The sequence below is a fragment of the Phacochoerus africanus genome, chromosome 7, assembly GCF_016906955.1.
Source record: "Phacochoerus africanus isolate WHEZ1 chromosome 7, ROS_Pafr_v1, whole genome shotgun sequence".
Classification (NCBI taxonomy): domain Eukaryota; kingdom Metazoa; phylum Chordata; class Mammalia; order Artiodactyla; family Suidae; genus Phacochoerus; species Phacochoerus africanus.
This window is the reverse complement of record NC_062550.1, coordinates 55821560-55834904: the sequence shown is the minus strand read 5'-3', so window position 1 is coordinate 55834904 and position 13345 is coordinate 55821560. Positions and strand designations below refer to the sequence as shown.

Sequence of the window (13345 nt, the reverse complement as noted above, 5' to 3'; positions counted from 1 at the left end):
TACCCTAGTGATTTCCTGTTACTATGAAACTTATTCCAACCAGGAGACTTGAGAAGGAAAGAAGTTATTACCTTGATAAAATAGGTATTAATAGTAGATATTATTCTAAAGTTTATTCATTAAACTTATTATCAAAGTGAAACGTAAACAAAATCAGAATTATTTTCTCAGTTGATATTCCTAGGCCAGTAGGAATCTAAGTATATGAACCTTGGGAATGCGAGACTGCCATGGAGTGCCCCAAATACTTTCCCTGGTTTCTCATAATTACCTTGTGAAATAATAATGAGCTTTTCTTTATTGATATAACTGGAGATAGCAACAGTAAGTTTTGGTGGCTAATTTCATCCCATCTTTTCTCATTGTATCTACCATGCATGAAATCATAGGAACCCTTGGATAATCTTCCAAATACTTATGTACATGCTACAAATTATATTTTATTGAAGTTTTAGAAACACAAATGATTCTTCTATCTCCCATGTTGCAATACAGACTCAGGACAAATAATTTATTAATTAATACTGTGTTTAAAATTTCTAGGGCCCTTAAAAAAAAAAGACAAAGGGAGTTCCCATCATGGCTCAGCGGAAACGAATCAGACTGGCATCCGTGAAGATGCAGGTTCCATCCCTGGCTTTGCTCAGTGGGTTCAGGATCTGGCATTGCTGTTGGGTAGATTGCAGACATGGCTCAGATCTGACATTGCTGTGGCTGTGGTGTAGGCTGGCGGTACAGCTCTGATTTGACCCCTAGCCTGGGAACCACCATATGCCATGGGTGTGGCCCTTAAAAAAAAAGAAAAGAAAACAACTAGAAATTCTCCTGATCATTGTGAGACGACATTCTGCAATAAGCCTCATACTTCGCTGAAGGGTTGAATATCATTACTTCATGAAATATGCTTAGATAAAGAATACCTTTTGGTTAAGAGTAGAAAAGCCTGTGAGTCTAAAGCTCCTTAGGCTGAGTGCAGAGAGAGCTTTTCATGTAAAGTAGGAGAATATTTTCTTTTTCTACCCATTAGCCCCTCACCCTCTGGGCATCTACACCCAGGTTCTACTCAAATGCCACATTCTGCAAGGAACTTGTCTGAACTTACATAGATTTTTATCTATATTTTCTGACACCAGTTTATTCAGACATTCAACAAATGTCTATTGAGCTCACACTGGTATCTGATACTATTTTAGTGGGTGGGATTTAGAGTACAACATGAAGAAGTTTATAGATTTACCCTGTAATTTGGTTGTGTATGCACAGGTATCATGTCCTTATCTAGCCTGTAATCCAGGACAAGGATGTGTGTGCTACCTCTGTAATACTCAACAATGTTTAAATCCAGTCCTTGCACATAACAGGTGCTCAGTAAGTACTGGGTGAAAAAAATTTTTTTTTTTTTTTTTGGCCACTCCGCAGCATAGGAGTTCTTGGCCCAAGGATCAGATCTGAGCTGTAATTGCAACCTACACTGCAGCTGTGGCAATGCTGGATCCTTATCCCTCTGCAACGGGAGAGGGATTGAACTCAAGTCCTTGCCGCTGCAGAGACATCATCCATCCTGCTACACCACGGCAGGAAGTTCACAAATGTCTTCTATGAATAATGAGGAAGCAAATGAAGGAGTAAACTTTAATACAAAGTCATATCCTAGAGTGTGATGAAGTTGATAGAGTCTGACATCTTACACTCCCTTTCTAAAACAAGGATAATAGTGATAGGGTTTTATTAAAGACCAGGGAGGAAATAGGCAAAGTACATGGCACATCTTTGGTGGTCAGTCAGTAGTAGTTATTATAGCCATGATAATTGTACTTGAACAAAGGAGTTATCTGGTATTACATTGGGTACTTTTGTTATTAATAGTAAATCAGAAGGATTTAAAAAGGGAGGGAAGATAAAGGTGTGACAAAAGTGGGTGCAAAGCAATGTGGGAAAAGGTTCAAGGAAACAAAAGGAGAAATTGGATAATGACAACAATCTACTCCAACCCTAAAGAGGATTTGTATCACTGGATACCTTTCCTGCTCCAATAACCAATGGTGCAAATGCACATGTCCTGTACAATCACATCTAGAATTACCAGCATTTTGACAGAACCATACAAGATGCAGATTCTGAAAATCCACCCCCTTTCTTCCTTGTGGGAACATTCCTTTTGTTATTTAGAACAATGTTAGGATCAGTAAGAAGTGGCATACAAATTCTAAAGATGAAATAGCAGGTAATAGCACATCTGCTAAAGTTCACCTGAGTTGCAAGAAAACTAGAAGAGTGAGAGCAAATTTTAATATTTCTAAAAGGATAGAATTTATGTAGCTGGAAATGTCACCACTCATATAATAAATTATATGTCAAATTCAATATTTTAAAAATTAAAGTCATAGACAGGCATTATAAGAAGGAAAATTAATCAAAAATGGTAGACTTACGTGAAAAAAATCTCTTCTGAAGCAATAAGGATTTACTGTATAGCACAGGAAATTATATTCAATGTCTTGTAATAACCTGTAATGGAAAATAATCTGAAAAAATGCATATAACTGAATCACTGTGCTATACACCTGAAACTAATATGATATTGTAAATCAACTACGTTTCAATTAAAACAAAAACTATTGTGATTGAACTGAGCTAAAATTTGGAGATTTATTTTATTTTATTTATTTAGTTTAGTTGTTTTTTTTGTTTTTTTTTTTGTTTTTTTTTTTTTTAACGGCTGCACCATGGCATATGTAAGTTCCCAGGCTAGGGGTCAAATAGTAGCTACAGCTGCCAGACTACACCACAGCTTTCACAAAGCAGGATCTTTAACCCACTGAGTGAGGCCAGGGATCAAACCCACATCTTAGATACTATGTCAGGTTCTTAACCCGCTGAGCCACAAGGGGGTATAATGCCCTGATTATCCTATAAACATGTGAACACGAAGCCTATGTAACTGAAATGATGAAATAATTACTGTGAGTCCACATGAAGGCTAGGAGGCTGTAGTCCCACACAAGCTATAACTGTGATACAAGTGAATTCGGGTTCGTGATATTTCGCTTCCTTTATGTGAGAATTAACATATGTCTTTTCTATCAAAGAAAGTCTTGGTTACTCCATTTTGTTCCTGCTTCGTCTGAGACACCCTCCTCCACCCCCCTCTTTCCCTCTTCTCCCAGTAACAATTTCTTTCAAATTAGCCAACCAAGAAGAATGTTCACCCTGACCTGGCCAATGGGAAGGGGAAAGATATGCCACCTGCATTAGGGATATATGGGGGGAGGAGGTCTTCCCTCTTTCCCACACATTTTTTGAGTACTCGCATCCATCTGCAGAAGTAGAGAGCCTTGTCAAGATCTCCCTGTGTTCATGCGCCTTATTTTCCGACATTGATGCTCTGAGCCAGAGTCACTTTTCCCCAACATTTATTGAATATGTGCCTCTACTTTTGAAATATGGATTATTTGAACAAGCTACAGGCCTTGAGCAGAACTCCTGTCTCCAGTGAAGCTCCCAAACGTTCTATAATTCAAAATTCATCCTTTCGCATTTTAAAAACTTTTCAGTTCAAGAGCCCCTCATTAAAAACAGATAAATCACTCTTGATGGGGAAATCCTCATGGCTATCACTGACACCCCAGTTAAAGCTACTTACAGTGGGCTGAAAACAAAGGCCTGGGAGGATGGAATAGGCACCTGGAGACAGGAAAAATGATGAGAAAAGAGGGAAGGTGAGCTGTAAGGAAAAGAGAGAGGAAGTAGGAGAATGGTGGGGAGCTTAAAGGAGTCTTAATCTCCTTACAATTTCGGTGTTCAAATTTTGGGGCCTACTCATATTTGCAACCATTTTCCTGCAAACAGCTAGGATTAGGATTTAAATCACCAATTGTAGTCTGGTTATAAAGATTCTAAACGTTAACCTGGGTCGACCAGTTAGAAAAGGCTAGCAGGACAAAACACACACACACACACACACACACACACACAAAACAACAACAGTGGAAACCAAGTGTTTCTCTGAAACTTCATCACGCTTCCTCAGACAGTACTGGATCCTTAGGAACTCTCTACTTCCAGAACCCATCATGCAGAACGGACATTGGAAAGTAAAGATGCTATGAGGCAGAACCAAACCTTTTGAGTTCCAAGAAATTCAAACTGAGTTTCTGGGGTTTTATTTAAGTTTGGGGTTATTATCTGTATCAGAAGAAATTGTCAAAATGTGTTCAAATATCATAATACTAACGTTAAGCATTTTAAAAATTGCCTACTGTGATACTGAAGAGCAAAAAACCAATAGGACACTGAAAGGTACTATATAGTCAGGCCACAGATATAATGGGAGCACCAGGGTTTTGGGAATCAGGACAACCAACCTTGTTAGATCTGGGCTCTTTTTCAAAACACACACACACACACACACACATATCTTCTTGGCAGAAATATCAGGATAAGATAACACATGAAGAGCACTCAAAATATAATTAATCATACCTGGTTCCCCCACATTTAGCACATACTAGCTGTGATTATTATTAACTAAATCCTAGGATTTGATTTTGACCAAAGTATGTGGTATTATAAAAAAAAAACTATACAACTTCATTACTTTCACATTTGGCCCTGTTTTGATTCTCAGACTTCTGAGTAAAAAATAAGAAAAAATGAAACCCAGGTCAAGATGTATAGGAATATCTAATAGCTACAACTGGTAAAATCTGCAAGTGCAGGAATCGTCTTCTAGAGTGTATCTGAACATAAAAAAGACCCTTTTCAGAGTCCTGTTTCATATCCTGTTTTTCCATTTTAGAATGCAAATAAAATTTATACTGTTTTACTGGATCACTATATTACATTCTCATAAAAGTAGGTGAAATCACAGATTGCTACTGTCAAAAAATTTCTCATTGTAAGACAAAAATGTTGGTGAACCAAGCTGAGTTCTCCCACACTTTTTTCCTGATTGACCATTCATATATCTTTGGATGACATTTGAGAACATCCCAGGTGTTGCTGCCACATCTGAATTAATTATAACATTGAAACCCAAATGATCTATCTTGTTCATCTTCCTAGAATTAACTACATAGGATATATCTAAATCTTTTCTTGCTGGATCCTAAAATTATTAGACTTCCACAAGGAGGTAATACAGCAAAAAATGAGGTAATTGATGTAAAATGCCTGTCTGAGAAACTGATGTATTGTAAGTTTCAACAATTGGTGTCTCCCGCTGCCTCTATTTTTAGACAAAATAACTGAAAAGTTATCAAGCTTGAGTTTCATTTTATCCTCATCCTGCCTCTATGCAGCTGTTTTAACTCCTAAGACATTTTCTGCTTTTTGTCCTCATTTCAAATATGAGATCTGTAATCTTATTTATTTTCTGACTTAATAAGAAATAAATGGCTATTTTGAAGATTGAAAATGTTATGCACACTTCTGAAATGCTTATCATTATTGCAAATAACTTCTACTCTAAAAATTTCCTTTCATAGAGTGGCCCAGATTAGACTTCCATGCTTTGACGTTCCTTACCAATTTCTGTCCTATGGAATGGATAACATGCTTCTAAAGCTAAATCTATTAGGTTAAATGGAAAAATATCACGCATTTGCAGAAAATATTCAAGTAGAAAAACTAGAAACAATATTCTGGTGTCTTTATGAGAAAGCTGTTGTTTCCCAAAAGGATGCATTACTGAAAAAAAGACTTTAAAATTAAAATAATCCACTCTTGAGCTCCCAAACAATATTTACATTAGAAATGGACTCCAAAAGCAAGAGCCTTGAACAAATGGGATTTATGTGGTAATAGCAGAAAGCAGCCTTAGTCTTTTCCCCTCCAATGCTTATCAGATTGTTTTCACTGGGTCAGTTCTTTTCTAGACACTAAGTGGAATCTGAGACCAGTCAGGCTACTTTCTGGTAACTTACAAATATATATTTATATAAAGCCCTCTGGCCATGTTTAGTCCCCAAGAAAGGCTCAGTACTGATTGAATATATCTAGTTCACTTTGAATTTCATTTACATTAAAGCTTCTTTCCTCCCACTACAACATAACCCAATCCCACCATTAGGGAAAAGGGTCCAGGTTGTTTCTCTTTTCTATACCATCTGCTCCTGACCTCTTCCTGCCCCCACATACTCATCTCCTCCTCCAGAGTAGAACAAGGCTGCTTCTGCCTCCTCCAGAGTTAAAATCGTGGGGGAGGAGTTAACCATGCAGGAAATGTCATCCCTGCCTCCTTTGGCCAGGACAGATATATAGACTGACTCTCTCTCCAGGCCACATTTGGGGTGTAGGGACCTCCCACCCTTCATTCACCATCTCTCACCTGCAGTGTCCTTGGCAGGGGAAATGCACCTCCTCCGACTGGTCAGGCACAATTTCTCCTTCAAATTTAGATGTAAGGCAGACATTTTTAGCCTCTTACTACTGAGGTCTCATCACTACTCCATATAATCCATCAGTTCAGACCTAAGTTACCCCCAGAGTAGCTCTGGTTGACCCACCATTGACTGGGATGCTGCTTCTTTCCAAACGTAGCCCTCCCTTCTTTTCACCTCCTGGCAGGCAGATCCACCCACAGTCTTTTGCCTTTTAAGCTTCTTAAGCAGGAGTCCAACAGCAGTCCCCTGTGTCCTTCAAACTGCCAGGGACAAATATAAAGTACTCTGAGCCAACTTCTTAAAGTGGCGTTGGCTGGGCTTGAGGTCGAAAGACCACCCCAACCTCCCCTGAAATTGAAAAAGGTGGCTGTCCTGCTGTATAGCACAGGGAACTGTATCCAATCATTGGTGATAGAACATGATAGAAGACAATATGAGAAAAGGAATGTATATATATGTATAACTGGGTCACTTTGCTGTACAGCAGAAATTGACAGAACAGTGTAAATCAACCATAATAATTTTTTTTAAATAAAAAGGTGGTAGGCACCTGCCAGGAGAGATGCTAAAACCTTCTATAACACTAGTCTGATTAAAACAGCATGTCCTGAGCAAAAAAAAAAAAAAGCAAATAGTTCACTGGTACAAAACTGAGTCCATTGTTAGACCCAGGAAAAATGAAAATGTTACATATGATAAAACATTTTAATAATAGTTAATCAGGAAAAAATAGAGTTTATTTAATAAATTATATTGATATTATAATTCAATTTCCATCTGGAAAGAAAACTAGCCCTGCCTAATATCACGTAAAATTAAAAGAGCAATGGATTAAAGATTTTAATGTAAAATATATATATATTTATTTTATATATATATATATTTGAAAACACTTAGAAAAATGTTAGTGCCAAGAAAAACTTCTTCAGAAACACCAAGAAAGAAAGAAAGAAACTATAATAGAAAAAATTTGCAGCATTGATTTCACCATAATACAAATTATACAAAGGCAAAAAATATATAAATAAAATAAAAAAGAGTAAGATAAAAAAGCAGAAAATGTTTAAAATATATATGAGGCAGGGATTTATATATCCAATGTAAAAAAAATAACAGACTCCTATAAATAGATAAGAGAAAAATAAATATGGGTATGAACAGGAGTTTATAAAAGAAGAATTTCAAATAAACAAAAAAATTATTAAAACGTTTTTATAAAAGACGCAAAGTCTCACTAGCACCCAGGGAGATGCAATTCAAAACAACACAATAGTGTTGAATACTGTTGAATATTATACTGAAAATTTTTTATATAACAAATTAACAAAATTTTAAAATTTATAATAGTCAATGGAATGGGATAGAGAAATGGTAGGGCTGTGAACTCCAGTACACATTGTTTTTATCATTTCACTTTTGGAAATCTATTCTATAGAAATAGACATACTCCTTTCTAAGAAAAAATACACCAAGAATGATTAAAATATATGTGCTGACCTAGAGGAACAGACATGGTACACAGTTAAGTGAACATAGCAACAAGTCAAGTCAGTTACATAATGACGATCCCATTCCCATGAATAACAGTAGGGGAGAGCTTATGTAAATATATACAAACAATTATATATGTTCTATATATTTGTTTACATGAGCATGGAAAGGAAAAAGAATATGCACCAAGTTGACTTTGTCTTTTCATACTTTTGTGCAATCTGTTTTTTAAGAAAAAATCTTCGCTTTTGAATTTGAAAGAACACTCCAATGAAGTGTGTGTTGTAGCAAATACTGCTCTATGATTTCAGGGGAGGGAGAGAGGGATATGGAGAACACGGGGCTTGATCAAAACTTGAGGGATAGACTTGGAAGAACTGGATACACAAAGGGAGGCTTTTCAGGCCATGGAGAATGCAGAAGGGAAACTTTATCTGGAACATTTAGACTCACTTCGAATATTCCAAACCACTAGCAACTACATATTGAAAAAAAAAAAAATCAAAATGTGTCAAAATCAAAATAGATGTTTTTCTGTGACTAAGCAATAGATTACATGACCTTGCATTAAATAGAATTATTGTCACTATCAGGAAACTATAGACAAGGTAATTAGAAAACCTAAAAGAGTCTTATATTTCTGAGTATTAAATCTATTTCATTTTTTTCCCATGTAGAAGTGACTGAATTGCCACCCACCACAACCCAAAGAAATGAACTCCTTTTACCTTAGCGTTCACCATCATCTTCATTCATTGCTGCTTCTATACTGTAAGATAACCAGATTTTTTAAAAACTTACGTACTGAGGTTTGTATGAATCAATCTCTGCACACATGTGAGCTGGAACTTCTTGCTCTCCAGAGAATGAGAGTTGTAAATAAAGGGATCTTTGTTTACGTAAGTTTTAATCCTTTGATAAAGTTTCTTTGGCTCTGAGGGTGGCAATAAAACAGGTTACAGAAAAGATTAGTCACTTGGAACCAGAGGCTCCTCCTTACTGTTTTTTTTTTTTTTGGTTTTGTTTTGCCTTCTTAACACTTAACCCTTCTGTGGCCAGGGCTCTGACTGTGACATTGTGTTGAGAGACCACAGAAAAACTCAGCAAGTATGGTGAATGAGTTCGAGTTACTTAACTTGCTGAGTCTCAATGTTCTCAGTTTTCTCTTTTGTGCTTTAACAAGTCTGTAAATCAAAGAATTACTGATTTACTCCTTCAGTAAACTTATATGCTTATCAATAGAACACAATGAGTTCAATTTCCTGTGTGACTGGATAAAGTAAGAAAAGATGATACCAAAACAGGACTAAACTTGGAAATCTAGAGTTGCTGTAGACAGGAATATGCATTTCTACAGAGTGGTACCAACAAGTTTGAACAGTGGGCTGATGTCAGAAAATCAATGTTTACCAATTAATCTATCAGCAATATGCTAGCTGGATTGAATGAGTAAAATGAGACTGTGTCAGGCGCTGAGGTGGTCATATCCAGGTGGAATTGGAGTTGACAAGCAAAGCAGCGTTTGGATTGATATGTTAACAGGGGAAACAGCATTCATTGATATGAATGCTCTGGAATGCTTAAAAGTGCTGCTGAGGAGTCCTGATCCTGGACAAGTCCATTAGCCTCAGTCTTTTAATCTCTGCTATGGGATAATTACAGCACCTATCACACAGAGTTGCTGAGATTTCTACTTTGTTAGTTTGGATTAAAGGAAGGAAGAAAATAAATAAGTCAACATATAAGACAAAGAGGAAAACTTTTCCCTTAACTAGGCCTATTTAATAAATATATTGTAAAAGGTGTAAGGGGTGTGGGGGTGTGTGTGTGTGTGTGAATACTGAATGACCGGATCTGTTAGAACATTTTTTCTATCCAAATAATTATTTAGTAATCCTTGGATATTACTTGAACTGCTTCTCAGGCTCTGAAAGTGAGATTTCTGTCTTGTTTAAGTCGTTTGAGGCAGGATGGAAACAAAAATGTCTGCCCTCCTGTGGGAAAAATCTGGTAACTTCCTCAAAAGAAGGAACGGGGGCAGGGGGCACAGGGTGGGGGGACAGGAAATCTCTGATCCTTCCTGTCCCCTCATCCAGAGTGGAAATGGAAATTCCAACATTTCTTTTCTCTTAAGAAGCCCCCCTGTTTTCTATCATCTGATAATAATGACAGCAACATTTATCCACTGGTCCTTTTCCCTATTGCTATGGTTCATCCATTTTGTTGCATACTTTATCATCAAAGTTAATTTGTTTTTATGGCTGCATAAAACTCCATTGGGTGAATGTACCACAGTTAAGTCATCTACTTTCCCTTTGATAAGCATATGGATTTATGAGACAATAAAAAATATATATTGATTCTGCCCCCGGTTCATGGCAAAGAGCTCCCGAAATGATAAGAGCACTAGGAGCATCTTTATTCTATTGAGGCGACTCTGGGAGGGCTCCTACATGGGCACTGGTCACCTGAAATACCAACACATGAGGAGAAGCTCAGAATTTTTACCCCTACCCTTCACCTTCCAGAGTAGAGAGATGGGCTAGAGTGGACTTATTAACTGATCGTGCCTACCCGGGGAAACCTTCATAAAAGCCCAGTAGCAGGGGTCCCAAGAACTTCCAAGTTGGGGAACACATCACACCAGGAGGATGACACACCCCAATCCCAAGAGATCAGAAGCTTCCTATACTTGAGACTCTCCCAGATCTCACCCTATGTATCTCTTGCTCTGGTTGTTAGCATCTGTGTCCTTTATCTTATCCTTTAATAAAGTGGTAAAAATAAGTTCTTGAGTTCAATAAGCCACTCTAGAAAATTAATCAAACCTGAGAAGGTGTCACAGGATCTATAAAAAGGCGGTAGCAAAAAAACATTATCACTACTCTTACAACTATGGCCAAGGAATCTGGACAGGACTTTATTAAGGAAATCACTGGATAGACTTGCCCATATGGTACTTAACAACTGAGTGGCACTGGACTTCCTCCTTGCTGAAGAAGAGAGTCCTCCTTGTTGAAGGGACTTCCTCCTTGTTGAAGGGAGAGTCCTCAATTAATACCTAGTGTTGCTTCCACATCAACGGATATCAATCAGGTTGAGAAAAGTGCGGACAGAATTCTTACGTTTGCAACATGGTTAGAACAATACGGAAAGCTCCACTTAATCTGTCCACCCCTTCCCTGATCCTCTCTCTCCTTCAATCTTACCTCTTTACCCCTCGAGTACTTTGCTCCAGCCAGATTGGCCTCCTGGAAATGTTCTGTTCATGCCAGACATTGAGAGTTCATTTTAGGGTCTTCACACTTATTGCCCCATTGTTTATGATGCTCTTCTCCCAGGCATCCACCTGGTCCTCTCACCTCCTCATGTCTTAGTGCAAATATCTTCTTTCCTTTCCTTCCCTTTCCTTCCCTTTCTTTTCTTTTCTTTTTTCTTTCTTTCTTTCTTTCTTTCTTTCTTTCTTTCTTTCTTTCTTTCTTTCTTTCTTTCTTTCTCTCTCTCTCTCTCTCTCTCTCTCTCTCTCTCTCTCTCTCTCTCTCTCTCTCTCTCTCTTTCTCTCTGTATTTTTCTTCTTCTTCTTTCTGTATTTTTAGGGCCAAATCTGTGGCATATGGAAGTTCCTGGGATAGGGGTCTACTTGGAGCTGCAGCTGTCAGTCTATGCTACAGCCACAGCAAAGTGGGATATAAGCCACAACTGAGATCTACACAGCAGCTTACAGCAATGCCAGATCCTTAACCCACTGATAGAGGCCAGGGCTCAAACCTGCATCCTCATGGATACTAGTCAGCTTCTTAACCCACTGAGCCACAATGGGAATTTCAAATATCTTTTCAATGAGACCTACCTATTGACCTTCATTAAAATTCTAAACAGCGCACCTCCACACAGATTATCATCTCACTTTGCTTGATCTAATTATTCCCAATACAATTAGCACTTTAAAATATACAGACCTATTTATTCTCTTTTTAAAATTTATTTTATTATCTGTCTTTTCATGGTGGGACAGAAGTTTTTGTCTTTTATTCACTGATATATCCTGAGTGCCTGGAACAACGTCTGACATGTAGCAGGTGCCCAGTAAATATCTGATGAATGAATAAATGTAGAAGTTGAAAGACTTTCAAAGGACACTAGAATGGTCATACTGATTAGCATTTGTGTACCATAATCCACTTCTCTTAATTCATTTTATTATGTTTTTATTACAAAAATAGACCATACTTATTGAGCATATTTGGGTAATTTTGGTTAATACAAATTTATGGAACTGAAGACATAGACTCAGATTTAGAAATTTACCACATTAAATCATTAAATCAAATTCACAATCATTGGGAAGTAAACAAAGCCACTGTCTTGGAAACAGTTATATTTATATAACTCTTTGATATCCCAATCAGTTCTAGATGTACATAGAGATATGCAGATATAGATCTAGATGTAAGTTAGTCTGTTCGGTGCCTGCTCCCTGCTCCCTGCTCCCTGCTAATCAGTCTCAGTGTAGAAAGGGTAACAAACAGAAATCCAGGTTTGATAAAATATGCCATGTCCTCTCTCAAAGTAAAGTTACAAAAAGGTTAATTTAGACCGGATTTGCAGGAGTGATTAACATGAATTGACATCAGTGTGGTCAGGAATGGTGTATGGAAATCAAACTGTCAGCAAGGTCCCCCAGTTATAAATTACATCATGCCTACAGCAAAATTTTGGAGATAAATCATAGTGAGGAATGTCACAGTAAATCAGTGAACTCTTTTGAACTAAAAGCAATTTATTTGGCTTGGCAAATGATACAGATAGGAACAAGGACGAAGAGGAAAGAAGAAACTAGTCATACCTGTTTCAGGAGAACAAAGGCTTTCCCAACATCCTTGGCTGACTTCCACTTACTCATTGTTCAGAACTGTGCTCCCCACTAATCAGCTACAAGAGAGTCTGGTAGCACATTGTCAATTCAAACTAATTGAGGTTCTGTTCCTAAGAAAGAATGTATATTCCAAAGGCAACTAGGAACAGATGTGCTGATAAAGGCAGTTTAGAAAGGGGAGAGAACTTCATAGTGTATAGAGTTCTCAGAAACAGTGCATTTAGGGGTAGGCAAAAGAACGTGGATCATCATAGTAAAGAGGGAAAAAGGACTTAGAGGAGTAAAAGGAAAATAGGAATATTGTTAAAAGAGTTATTGGAGTTTTGCAAATTTATTACATTTGTAAAATGTTTTGACACATTTCTAAACTACCTTGGAATGTGAGGAAGGTAGTTACATTATGATTCCATAAGTCATGGCCATCTGACAATGGACATTAACATTCCTTTTCAATGGGAGCATTGACAAATACAGAAAAAGGTAGTATAGGTTCCTAGGGCAAAAGAAAGGAGGGAATAAATGGGTGTCCAATTTATCTCTGCAAACACCAGATGCTGTACCTATTCCAACTGATAAAACTTTAGATTACTTCAAA

The 13345-nt window shown here is 37.4% G+C and overlaps 1 protein-coding gene across 2 annotated transcripts in view; it reads right to left on the bottom strand.

Moving 5' to 3' along the window:
* The window catches only part of SLCO1A2 (solute carrier organic anion transporter family member 1A2), a 91479-nt gene extending 82646 nt beyond the window's left edge, over positions 1 to 8833 (bottom strand). For both annotated transcript variants that reach the window (XM_047787441.1, XM_047787444.1), the window contains exon 1: positions 8680 to 8833. The gene's annotated coding sequence lies outside the window, so the exon portion shown is untranslated. The remainder of the gene's footprint in view (positions 1 to 8679) is intronic.
* Between the last annotated feature and the right edge of the window lie 4512 nt (positions 8834 to 13345).